At 38.6% G+C, this 12,709-nt stretch overlaps 1 protein-coding gene across 3 annotated transcripts in view; it reads left to right on the top strand.

Annotated features, from left to right (window-relative positions):
* Nucleotides 1-3,984: 3,984 nt before the first annotated feature.
* OLIG3 (oligodendrocyte transcription factor 3) overlaps nucleotides 3,985-12,709 on the top strand; it is a 40,287-nt gene continuing 31,562 nt past the window's right edge. For all 3 annotated transcript variants that reach the window (XM_059399187.1, XM_059399185.1, XM_059399183.1), the window contains exon 1: nucleotides 3,985-4,136. The gene's annotated coding sequence lies outside the window, so the exon portion shown is untranslated. The remainder of the gene's footprint in view (nucleotides 4,137-12,709) is intronic.

Raw genomic sequence — 12,709 nt, 5'->3', positions numbered from 1 at the left:
TTGTAGAGCCTCTTGCAATACCCTGTGGACCCTCAACAGCAGGCAGAATCGGGAAAGAGGGTGTCTCAGTAAATACCCTCTCTGGAGTGCATTTAGTTAGTGCTTTTGTCGACTAAATGAGAAGGTTTGCTGTCTCAGCTCGTGGAAGCTCTAAATCAGAATATTCACAATTATTTCAAAAAATTCACAGTGATCTCCTAAAAGTTCTTCAATAACAGTTTTTGAAAGTTAGACATTTTTCCAAGGATAAAACATGGAATGGTTTGTGACAGGTGGGCCAAATGAACAGCCTTTCATTTGGAAAATATTGATGAACTATTTGCAATCGGAAGAGTTCACCCGCTATTTCTAGAACACTAGCAGTCTAAAAAATCTAGCAGCTATGATCATTAAGAGTTATCTTTTTGACTCTTTTGACCTGGACAGACAGAATCTCAATAAGCATTAGGTGCTAAGAATATAAAATGGTGTGGGAAGAGCTGTGACGTTTTGTATGATAGTCCATTCAATATTCTACATATTTTCTTCAGTATAAATATTTTTATTTTGAAGTGAACGCATAATCAGGAAGTAATATAAGTGAGCCAATCTGTCTATTTGATTCTTAAGTAGTGCTTAAGGACTACCCATACTTTCTTTTCTAAAACTGAACAGAGACCACTCACTGGGGTGCCATTTGATATACCAAAGCCTGAGAAGCTTCCAGAATCCATGTTCAAAGTGGTACCTGGGAATCCCTTCAATTCTACCATCTTTTCCTTAACTGTCTTAAGTGGCTTTATCCCACTAGCAAATGCCTCCACTTGAAACTGCCAATCTAATGAAAATCAGCAATCTCCCTAAACCATAACTAGATATGGTGGTGATGTTGTTTGTCCTCTCTACCAGCTGTGAAAGCCTCAGTGAACAATTTTCTCTGAATCTCTGCTCTTTCACCTATGAAGTGAGATTAATAGGACTCATAAAGGATGTAGGGAGCATAATACTTACGCAAAATATTGATTTGTCTTTTCCTTAAGTAAAGAAATGCTTTGAAGCATTCTCTAGAAGAATGGAGTGATGTTTGCTATTTGGTGAGAAAAAATATTGCTCAAAATATTTTTTTTCTCCAAGGTTTAGCAGGGGTTTATATGGGACAAGTTTTAAGGATCAGTTCTCTCCTTGACTTATTGATAGTTTAGACAAATTTCATTTGTGACAGGGTGGGTGCTTTTTATTCTCTGCACCAAGTACCCTGCCTTAACTTTGTGGGCTACAGTTTTCCTCATCTGAAACAGAGTTGATAAAAAGCTGTTGACATTCCGCACAACAGATTCACTCTTTTTTTAAAAGATTTACTTATTTATTTGACAGAGAGAGTGTGCACATGAGCATATGGGAGGGGAGGGAGGGAAACTCAAGCAGACTCCCTCTGAGCACAAGTTTAACACAGGGGCTCAATCTCAGCATCCTAAGATCATGACCTGAGCCGAAACCAAGAGTTGGACGCTTAACCAACAGCACCACCCAAGCGCCCACAGATTCACTGTGTTTTAATAGTGTGTTCAGATGACTACATTGTACATGAAGACATTAAAATCTAAATAAATTTACACTACAGTTTAAACAATATTAATATTTCCTAATTCAAGATGTATATTTCACGTACCCAGTGCCACAAAAGTTGCTGTCAACCACCTGTTTATGGTTTGCAAACTAGAAATGAATTGCTACAGAGTTTACATTACACAAATGCCTGAGCAACATCACAAATTGTGCTAGTATGGTAAGAAGCAAATGGCTTTAGAGATAAAGAACCTTTCTTTTTTACTTGAAAGCATTGTGACCAAGTTTTGGAAAATGAGTAGCTGGCAGAATTTACTGGTCTGCTTTGGAAGAATTGATGATAGTCATTCCACTAGTAATGAAATTTATTAAACCCCAAATTCTGAGAGGGTTTTGCTCTACTGTCCCAATCAAAACACTATCTGTGATAAAATAAAAAAGCATTCAACAATTTAATATGTTAATATACTTAGAAAGGAGATACTATCTCTACAAGTTATCTATCAAACTATTATTTATTTATTTACTATTTTAATTAATACAATATAATATTATTTAGGCTAGAGATCAGTCTTATGGTTTTTTAAAATATTTTATTTATTTCTTTGACAGAAAGTGAGATCACAAGTAGGCGGAGAGGCAGGCAGAGAGGAGGGGTGGGGGAAGCAGGCTCCCTGCTGAGCAGAGAGCCTGACATGGGGCTTGATCCCAGGACCCCAGGATCATGACCTGAACTAAAGGGAGAGGCTTAACCCACTGAGCCAACAAGGCGCCCCAGTCTTCTGGTTTTTTAAAGATTTTATCTATCTATCTATCTATCTATCTATCATCTATCTATCTATCTATCTATCTATCTATCTATTTAGCATGTGCATGTGCCTGCAAGTGAAGGGAGGGGCAGAGGGACAGAGAGAATCTCAAGCTGACTCCTAGTGCAGTGCAGAGCTCAAGGTGGGGTTAATCTCACAACCTGAGACCATGACCTGAGCTGAAAGAGTTGGATGCTCAATTGACTGAGCCACCCAGGCACATTGTGTCAGTCTTATTTAAACTTAAATCATTAAAAGAGAGAGAGAAGGGGAAGATTATTCAATCCCAGACTTCAGGCTCTTGTAAACCCCACATAACTGACTCTCCCTTATGTCCTAGAGGAGAACTGGTATTGAAACCTGCTAGAATTGCTGAGTATCTTTTCTGCTGGCCAGACTGGAACCACTCATTGCAAAGCAGAGGGTAGCTTACTTTCTGAGGTACACAAAGAAGGAAAGGAAGGAAAGCTTCAACTGAAACGTCTTACCCTTGATTCCAATGCATACACGAGTCAGGAGAAGATATAATGTTTGTAGAGGGGATTAACCCCTTGGTCGTCCCTCTATATCTGGGAACACTGAGCTTTCCACCCTCACCTCCACCATGGAGAGGGATGGTGGCTAAGATCTGTTGACCCTTCCAGAACTATCATTTCCCCAGAATAATTTCTGGCAACAAATGTCCAAAGCACTAAAGTACTGTTAAGATATAATATCTCTAAGCTCCATGTTCCTGAAAGGTTTCTTCTCAGACAGAAAAAGAAGAAAAGCATGGAGCAGAGTGGAGGGGCACAGAGTGCCTGCTCTGAGAAAGTAAAAAGATCAGGACAATGCAGCCCTTCATGCAAAATGAATACAACAACTTCACCTTTATATGAACTTTTATAGTCATTGATTTATGGGTTTTTCTAGCTAAAACTGGTCTCTGGTACTATGTGGCCTGGAATTCAGCAAATATAGTTGATAAAGTCCCAATTTTTCATCTAGAAAACTGAGGGAAGGGAGAATTATGCTTTCTTTTGGTCTTTTTCCTTAAAAAATTAGAAACAGAGACTGTCTTCAGATGCTTGATTAATGTGAAGAGTGTTTCTCCCACACCTCTATCTGCTGAGCCCTGGAACAAGAATGAACACAGCATATTTGCTTTTAATCACTAATATGTTTATCTCTACTGCCCCTAACCTTTTAGGTTATAAAACCTCAGAAGGTCAAGAACTCTGTTTACCTTGCCTGGTAATGTATGTAACAGAGTGCTCCATACAGTGGATGTATGGTAAATACTTGCATGCCACCACAATGGTGGTTCTAATGAACATGGCCAGAATTTATTTTGCTCCATTTAGTCTTGTGTTGAGTAGGTAGCATCTAAGCTGCCACCAGTTTAAACCTCAAGCTTGCAAGTTTCACCTATGATGAGTTTATTACTTGCTTTCAGCCCTGCCCCCCAAAAATGTGGTGGATTGGACTCCAGCACATAAAAGCCAAAAAGAGTCAATCATTAGCAAGGGTGAGTAATAGACAAATAACACTGCCAGACTGTGTTTGTCTTAGGTGCCAAAATGAATTGTTCATTAACATTCTCAGAAATACCCAAATTATACAAAAGCAAGGGGTGTTAAACCATTTCAGATTGTTGGTGAATTTTGCTTAGGGGGGTAAAATATAGCAAAGTGTCTTGAATGAGGATCAGTGCTTTCCCATTCTTATAAGAGCAACTAAAGGAAAATTCAAGAAAGGAAGCAATGGGATGAACTTCTGCATGAGCTAAATTCCAGTCTACAGGTAAGGAGCATGGATAAAGGAAAACATAGGCCCATTGGTTTTTAATTCCATTTCATTGATTAAATGTCATATTTTTCTTCCCTTAAGCCCACTTTTCTCCCACTTTAAATAGGTAATGATGGACTGAGTTTTCTGCTTCAAGTGCTTTGTTATGTTAACAAACAATTCAAATGAGTAAATGTTAAAGATCTTATTGGCTTTATTCAGTGATTCATGAATTGAGCTGCATTCCATAGAGTAGATAAAAAGGTGCACAGAAAACTGTACAAAATAAGAGACTTTTATAGGCAGAAAAGAGTGAGTGGGACAAGGGAGTCATACTAATAAGAAGTGGATTGGTTGGAGCAAGGACACTTTTCTTTAGGAAATAACAAGAGTCTATCAGGTAGATTACATCACTGGTACTAACCAGGTGATTCCTGATTGAGTGGTTTAAGATTTTATTTCTGGCACAAGCCAAAACTGTAATTACGACTAGGTTTGGTGATGTGGGGCTGAGTGACTATTTGGGGCCTTTTGTCTTGTTTTTAACCATTCTTTCCCTTGGATCAGACTCTGAATCAGAGAGACGTGATCAAAATATAAGGCTTTAATGCTACTCTCAACTACCCTCTGAAGTCTCACAGTTTCTGCTAGTCATGTATGACATCTTTTTGCTGAATTTTTCTCAGTTTTCACAGGTCACAACTTCAAGTTCACATTCTTTAAGTTCTCCATTGTCTTCATTTTCTTTCCTATGTTCTAGTCTTAGGGCGATCATTTGCTTGATGGTTGTCAGATGCAAACATAATATTTAAAGGTTTTGAGAGAATTCAGCAGACCAAAAAGACTACCCTGATTATTATAAGTGGAATAATTCCCAATGTCTGAAGTGTACTTCAGAGCCGTGGCTTCCAAGACCCAAACCAATCAGAATTAAGTAAGTCAAAGAAAGGCCTCGTTGAAGGAGTCACTTTCTTAAGACAACTGATTTGTTCAGTGATCTTTTGAAATTCCACTTCCCCAGAAGTGTTGACCCAAGTGCAGCAAGTGGTATTGGCCAGAGAACAAACACATCCTTGCTCTCTTGAAAAGATAATGAAGAGTTATCTTATTCCCAAGAACAACCTGGGCCATGGCACCTAGGAATTTTTGCTGGAAGCTATGGCTTTAGCAACAGATTCTACAATACCTTCAAGAGTTAAGGTGAAGTTCCCTATCATAGCCTCATTTGCACTTACTCCTAGCCAAGGGAGCTGTGATCTACCAAAGGAAGCTAATTTTGAATCAGGAATGCCTCCAATCAGTAATTCCTGTTGGAATCTCTGGTTTGGGAAATGTGAAACCTGAGAGGCCAGGAAAATTTCACATAGCAATTTTATTCTGATTACTCTTGTCTTGTGTCCCTATCTTTCTGCAGAGCTTGGAAGCAAGGTTCCTTGGGTTAGGGATTTTTAGGGATAGGTAAAGAGATGCCCAGGTTTAGGGAGTCTGACACAATAAAGTGGGGGGTTAAGTTGGACAAGATGTTAGGTGGCGCTTTCTTCACTTGTAAGCTATGTGTCCAAGGTTCAATACCTTGTAACTTCGCAGCAGCATCAATGATTGAGAGCTCTTGGTAGGTCTTTTTCATGAGTCTCATTTTTGCCGAATCATCAGAGTAGAACAAAAACTGTTCATAAATGACAAAAAACTTAAAAATGCCCATTGTTGAAGATCTGATGAGAGTCCAGTGTAATGGGTGATAAGGAAATTTGGTTATTTCAGTAACATACAACATTTTAAGATAATTAGAATTATGACTGATCACATTATACCAGAACCTATCAGACTTTAGGAATTTCACATAATTTCTGGAACACTTATAACATACCTATATAAATACAATATAAAGAAGACTTACTGTTACTTCTTATTTGACAATATTTCCCATGAAATTAACATATCCAATAAGCCTAATGCATTTAATATCTCCCTTTTTATAAGGAGAAAGAACAAATCATTTGAGATTTTTTTTTCAAAGACCCTCTAAAAAATCCCAAAGTTAACTTGAGGTCTAAAAGAGTTTATTTAGACTTTGATTTGGGGGAAGTTTGTCATCGCTATCCAGTTAACCAAAATGGCAATAGAAGGTGCCAAAGGCAAATACAGACATTTACACAATTGTGAGAAAAAGTTATCTCCTTCAATAGGGAGGAGATTTTTTTGCTTGTTTTGTTTTTTGTTTGTTTGTTTGAAGTAATCAAAGATCTGATAAGAACGACATGAAGCACAATAAATTATCTTGGTAAGACACAAAATTTTTGGTATCTAGGCAAATTACTTAAAAGGTAAAAAACCTTTCACAATCTGTTATCAAAAGCATACAAAGTCCAAGGAAATTGTCCTTCTAATAGAGAGAAAACCACATTCTAATTTTGTACTTGTATACTTTGATATGAAACAACTTTTTAAATTGTTTTTATTTTTTTTTATAAAGTATTCTTTTTTAAGATTTTATTTATTTATTTGACGGAGAGAGATCACAAGCAGGCAGAGAGGCCGGCAGAGAGAGAGGAGGAAACAGGCTCCCTGTGGAGCAGAAAGCCCGATGTGGGGCTAGGTCCCAGAACCTGGGATCATGACCCGAGCCGAAGGCAGAAGCTTAACCCACTGAGCCACCCAGGTGCCCCATTTTTTTTTTTTTTTTTTTACATTTTATTTAATTATTTGGCAGAGAGAGAGAGGGAGCGAGAACACAAGCACAAGTAAGGGGAGCAGCAGGCAGAGGGAGAGGAAGAAGCGGGGCACCCTGCTTGATCCCAGGGATCCTTGGGATCATGACCTGAGCTGAAGGCAGATGCTTAACTGATCGAACCACCCAGGTGCCACATGAAACTTTTTTTTTTTTTAAGTTTGAAGAAATTAATTTAAATTTTTGTCCACTTATTCAAAACTCCTTTCCCAAGATTCCTTTTTCAAAAACCTCTACAGTTTTGTCCTATGTTTTTTTCATCTTCTTTTTCTTTATTTGGAACAATCAATCATTCTACTTTCCTTATCTACTTTTCTTATACAGTTGTTTCTTTTCACCCTTATTATTTCTAAGTAGTTTTAATTGCATATATTGATTAGAATCCTTAATTTCTAGTGAAAACCAAGAGGTAAGCAATTGTGGACTCTCTTTCTCACTACCACTCTGGAGACTGGCAAACTTAAACACATTTTATCATTTCTAGAAGTACATCTTCCCTCATAGTAAAATTTTCAATATGACACAAAATGTTTACTAAAAGACCCACATATCTTAAGTTTACTGGTAATAAGTAGCCAAAAGAAGATAAACTCTTGTTCAGTAACTAATGCTCCAGTATTTTATCTTATTTGGAAATGAACTAGATAGTCAATGACTATCCATCATTTAAGTTAATTTAGCAAAACTCTAAGGTTTCAAGTAACCAAAAAGATTTTTGGAAAGTTTTTAAGCAGACATATAATAAAACACAGTTATTAATGCAAAATTCACCTAGAAACTTTATCCCACTTACATCTATTTAAGTCACTTGTTCTTAGCAATTATGTTTAGACTACCTATAAAAACTTAATATGACGGGGCGCCTGGGTGGCTCAGTGGGTTAAGCCGCTGCCTTCGGCTCAGGTCATGATCTCAGGGTCCTGGGATCGAGTCCCGCATCGGGCTCTCTGCTCAGCAGGGAGCCTGCTTCCTTCTCTCTCTCTCTGCCTGCCTCTCAGTGTACTTGTAATTTCTCTCTGTCAAATAAATAAATAAAATCTTTAAAAAAAAAAAAACTTAATATGACATTAGACAAAGTAAGCCATCATCCAAAGTTAGTTTTCTTGCTGACAAATTTTATAAGAAAGATAAAGAACCTATTTGACCTTTAATACATCTAGATAGAAAAAGTCTTATATTCGACATTGATAACTCTAAAGAATGCCTATTTTAACTAAACCAACAAACCTGAACTAGTTTTTATTTACTAAAAATTAATTCTAGATCACATGAACTTGAAAAATATTTGGATTCATTTCTATATTTCTGAGAGTGTTGGAGTACTCAATCCATTCAAGCACTTGTCTTCAAACCAACCAAACAAGCTCTTAAAATTATTTTTGGCAATACCATCCAGATGTAGAAAAATATCATGTATCTACAACATACATTTATAGACCCACGTAAACATACAGACAGACACAAAAAGAGAACTTACAGCTTCTCTTCTAAAATTTTAGCCATGAATTAGTTACAATACAAAGCTATTTACACAAATTGGATTCAAATTATGTATCTGGCAGTTGGAATAAGTTAAGATTACCTGCTCAGACGTCTAAATGTTTTAACTAATGTTTGTGAAGAAGACATGTAAGAATTGTTTTCTTCACTTAGTTTCCAAAATAGCCTTTCCCTTTATTTTTCCTTCTGATGAGAATTAACTCCCTCAAGTCTTCATTTCAAAGAGGTGGACTCCTAAGAGTTCCGGCGTGGGGGGGGGGGGGGCATGTAGATATCTACATCTTAAAGGCACAGGTAAAGAATGCAAGTTTCTCCAAGAAGGTCTCTTATTTCCTAAGGTTGGAAATTTACAATACCTACAAGCCTTTTGAAATGAACAGGTGAAGTTTGGGGACCGATAGAAGAGGTAGGTAGGCTTTGAATTGTTTCTGGAGCTGCATTTTTGGCTTTGAAGAAATTTGTACGATAAGGAGAGTTGTTTTTAATTCCTCCCAAAATTGGATTGCAGCCTGATTAATATCAAGGGGCAGAACCACCCATATAACCATATAATCCTCAATTTGCTTCTCTATACTAGGGAGATTATCAATTAAAATGGAAATGAAAAGGATTCCTATGTTTTAGTTTTAGAGGTTTGTCTTAGGAGTATTTTTCTTTCCTCATGTGCATTCAGCTTGGAAAAAGCCTTTGAGAAATGTTTCTGTCAACCTCTAAATATCAGCTTCCAATTTGGGCAAGCTCTGACCACAGAGCTACTTAAAAAATCTTTTCAAATATCATGTTGGGTTTCAAGCAGGACCAGCAATAAATATTCCTGACAGTATTGAACATCCTCCCCTTGGACACAAGAGGTATCCCCAAAAGTGTACAAAATATACCACCCTCCCAAGATCCAGAACCATTCCTAAAAATAGTCAAAAGAAAGAAAGTATTAGACAATTTTCCTGAGAGCTGGTAGGACCGCAGTCACAAATGGCATGCAACCCACATTTCGGTCCAGACACAGTTCTGCACCCCCCAACCTGATTGTTGAGCTGCCTGAATAATACAAGAACCAATAACCTGCATTGTCCCGGGCAGGCAGAAAGCCAAGCCAGATTCTCAGGACATAAAACTATTCAAGCAAGAAGGCAATAGCTACTTCTAGGAGAGAAAGAATCAATAACCGATGGGCCTGCCTTTGGAAAGAAAAGGACAAAATGAAACTTTATCTTCCTCTCTCTACCAGGTACTACAGAAAGATATCCAGGCAAGCTGACTGTGGAGAATTCTCACCCTTAGCCAGCTTCTGCCATTTTCCCCAGAACCACATCTAGAGGCCCCTCGTGGGATCTGAGGTAGAGTGTAGCTCCAGTGTCTACCAAAATTTGACAAGGATTTTTATTACATTTAATTTTAGTTTTTCCCTTGTCTGTTTAAAGGAATAACTGATAGCAGTTGACCAGAAAATCCAAGTCCCAGCAACCCTGGAAGGGGCCCATCTGGGATTCTTCCTGCAGAGGAAGATCAGAGGACATTTGAGTTGATATAGAAAGATTTACACAAAACCTTTGAGGACAATCTTTTCTTCAGCGTCCCAGTTGATGACAAATGAGACACTTATTTCTGGGCCGGGATTTTGATGACGGACCCCTTAAAGGGTGCAGTGGGGAAGGCCCAGGTGTTGTTCTGGTTTCTGGCCTTGGAGCCATTGCAGCTACAAGGTCAATAATTTGGAGGACTCTCATTCACATTTTTGTTCCAGAGTCCTTTCAAAGTGCTCAGTGATGGTTACCAGTTAATCAGAACTGAGCCTTCGCATACTATTTTCTGTCTTTTAATGAGTCCACTGATCTTAGATAATTTATTTACAAATAAGGCAGATAGAATGGGTTGGGTAGCTTCATTTAGTGTACAAAACCCAGAATGCTATGGGAAGAGAGCGTCTAGACAGACTTTAAAGTCTGCCCCAGATTCATCTTTTTGTGGTTGTCGTTTACTTGTTTGAACCCCAGACCCATCAGTGTGAGTGGGGAAGACTCTAGGAATAATTTTCAAAAGATCAGTTGCTGTTTTGCAATTTTTTCTGGTCCGTAAGGGGACCATATTGAAGATCAAGGATCTTGACTATTATCCTTGGGGTTATGCCGTAGTGGCTCCTGCGACCATTCTGGGTCTTTAGCACATCCTACCAACATGAACACAGCCTGATAAAGATCTGGCAGTCCCTGGGCCTTGGCCCTAATAAGGATTCAAACTGTTATATATGTACATATGTATATATGTATATATATAAGATTTTATTTATCTGAGAGAGTAAGAGAGAGCATGAGCAGGAAGGAGTCAGGGGAGAGGTACAGAGGAGAAGGGGAAAGGGTAGGGAAAGGGGCAAGAGGAGGGAGAGGGAGAGGGAGAAGCAGGTTCCACAATGAGCAGGGAGTCCAATGTGGGGCTCAATCCCAGGACCCTGGGATCGTGACCTGAGCCGAAGGGAGAGGCACAACTGACTGAGCCACCCAGACGCCCCAGGATTCTAAACTCTTCAGGACACTTTTAGGGATCCTCCTTGGGCTTAAGAAATTTTTTGTAGCCCTTAGTTTGGCCTTTGAGCAAAATGTGAATGATACTTGAAGATCACCTGCAGCCTCAGGTGAGTGGAAATTATTTAAAAGTCTCTACAGAGTGGAAAGGTAATTGAGATAGAGGACTGATAGGACCTGAATACTGAGGCAAAGGAGGATAGAGGGGAGCAGGAGCCCTCACGTCAGTATAACTGTCTTTTGTTTTAGGTACATTTTGTGTCCTTAAATTTTCATTAACCTTTTGCAACACATCTTTCAATGAAGCAATTTTGAAATCTTGAAGCCTTTTAGAGGCTTCTGAATGCCAATTAAAATAGGTATCCCATTTTATTGTTTGTTTGATTGATTTGGGAACCCTCGCTTGTAAGTTCACTTTTTGAAAGAGAGAGAGAGAGAAGTGACTGAAGGGCAGAGGGAGAGATAGAATTTTAAGCAGGCTCCATGCCCAGTGCACAGCCTGACATGGGCTCGGATCTTATGACCCTGAGGTCATGATCTGATTCTAAATCAACAGTCAGACAATTACTGACTGAGCCACTCAGGCGCCCTCAAGTGCACATCTTAAATCAACAATCTAGCCTAAATGGAATGTTCCCTGTAATGGCCATCACAATTCTAGGTTGTCTTAGTAAGATTTAGCCACTTTTCAAGTTTATACTTTATTTTTTTTTAAGATTTTATTTATTTATCTGACAGAGAGAGACACAGAGAGAGAGGGAACACAAGCAGAGGGAGTGGGAGAGAGAGAGAAGCAGGCTTTTCCACGCAGCAGGGAACCCTACACGGGGCTCCATCACAGGACCCTGGAATTATGACCTGAGCCAAAGGCAGACGTTTAAAGTCTGAGCCACTCAGGTGCCCCAAGTTTTTACTTTATTTTTATTAATTTGCCAGATATTCTTTCAGTGAGAATTATAAAAGACCAAAAGAATTAAAAGACCAAAAATATCTTTTGCAGGGGCACCTGGGTGGCTCGGTGGGTTAAGACCTCTGCCTTTAGCTCGGGTCATGATCTCAGGGTCCTGGGATTGAGCCCTGCATCAGGCTCTCTGCTCAGCGGGGAGCCTGCTTTCCCCTATCTCTTTGCCTGCCTCTCTGCCTACTATCTGTTGAATGAATAAATAAAGTCTTTAAAAAATATATATCTTTTGCAAACTGCCTTTTTTAACCAAAGGATTTTCTTTTGGTTACAAATACTGTGTAAGACAATGCCTTCTTTTGCAAAACAATAGATACAAGAACAATTTTTTAAAAACATGTGATTTGGGGGTGACTCAGTGTCTCAGTTGTTAAGCATCTGCCTTCAGCTCAGGTCATGATCCCAAGGGTCTTGGGATGGAGCCCTGCTCCGGTCCGGCTTTGCGGGTAGCCTGCTTCTCCCTTTCCCCCTCCCCCTGCTTGTATTCTCTCTCTCTCTCTCTCTCTCTCTCTCTCTCTCTGTCAAATAAACAAATAAAACCTTTGAAAAAAAATTAAAAATTTTAAAAAATGTTATTTGTCCAAGATATTTAGAAGAAAAGAACCTGATTTTTTTCCCGTACTAAAAAACCATATATCCGTATTCCCTTAGCTTTCAAAGGGTAAGTTCAAAGCTATGACTCAATTAGAGAAAATGAGAGACAGAGGCAGAGACAGAGATCATCGTATAGCTACTTTAAAAATAAATAGCTTCTGACAATTCTTCTGATGTTACCTTTCCTTTCTGGAACTCATATCTTCACAAGAGTTGAACTTAAAATATTTCTAATGAACTGATGGAAGAAAAGAAAATACCTATTGCACAAATACATGTAAAATTT

This window comes from Mustela nigripes, chromosome 5 (genome assembly GCF_022355385.1).
Source record: "Mustela nigripes isolate SB6536 chromosome 5, MUSNIG.SB6536, whole genome shotgun sequence".
NCBI lineage: Eukaryota > Metazoa > Chordata > Mammalia > Carnivora > Mustelidae > Mustela > Mustela nigripes.
The sequence above is the reverse complement of the archived record's forward strand: the minus strand, read 5'-3'. Positions and strand labels throughout refer to the sequence as shown.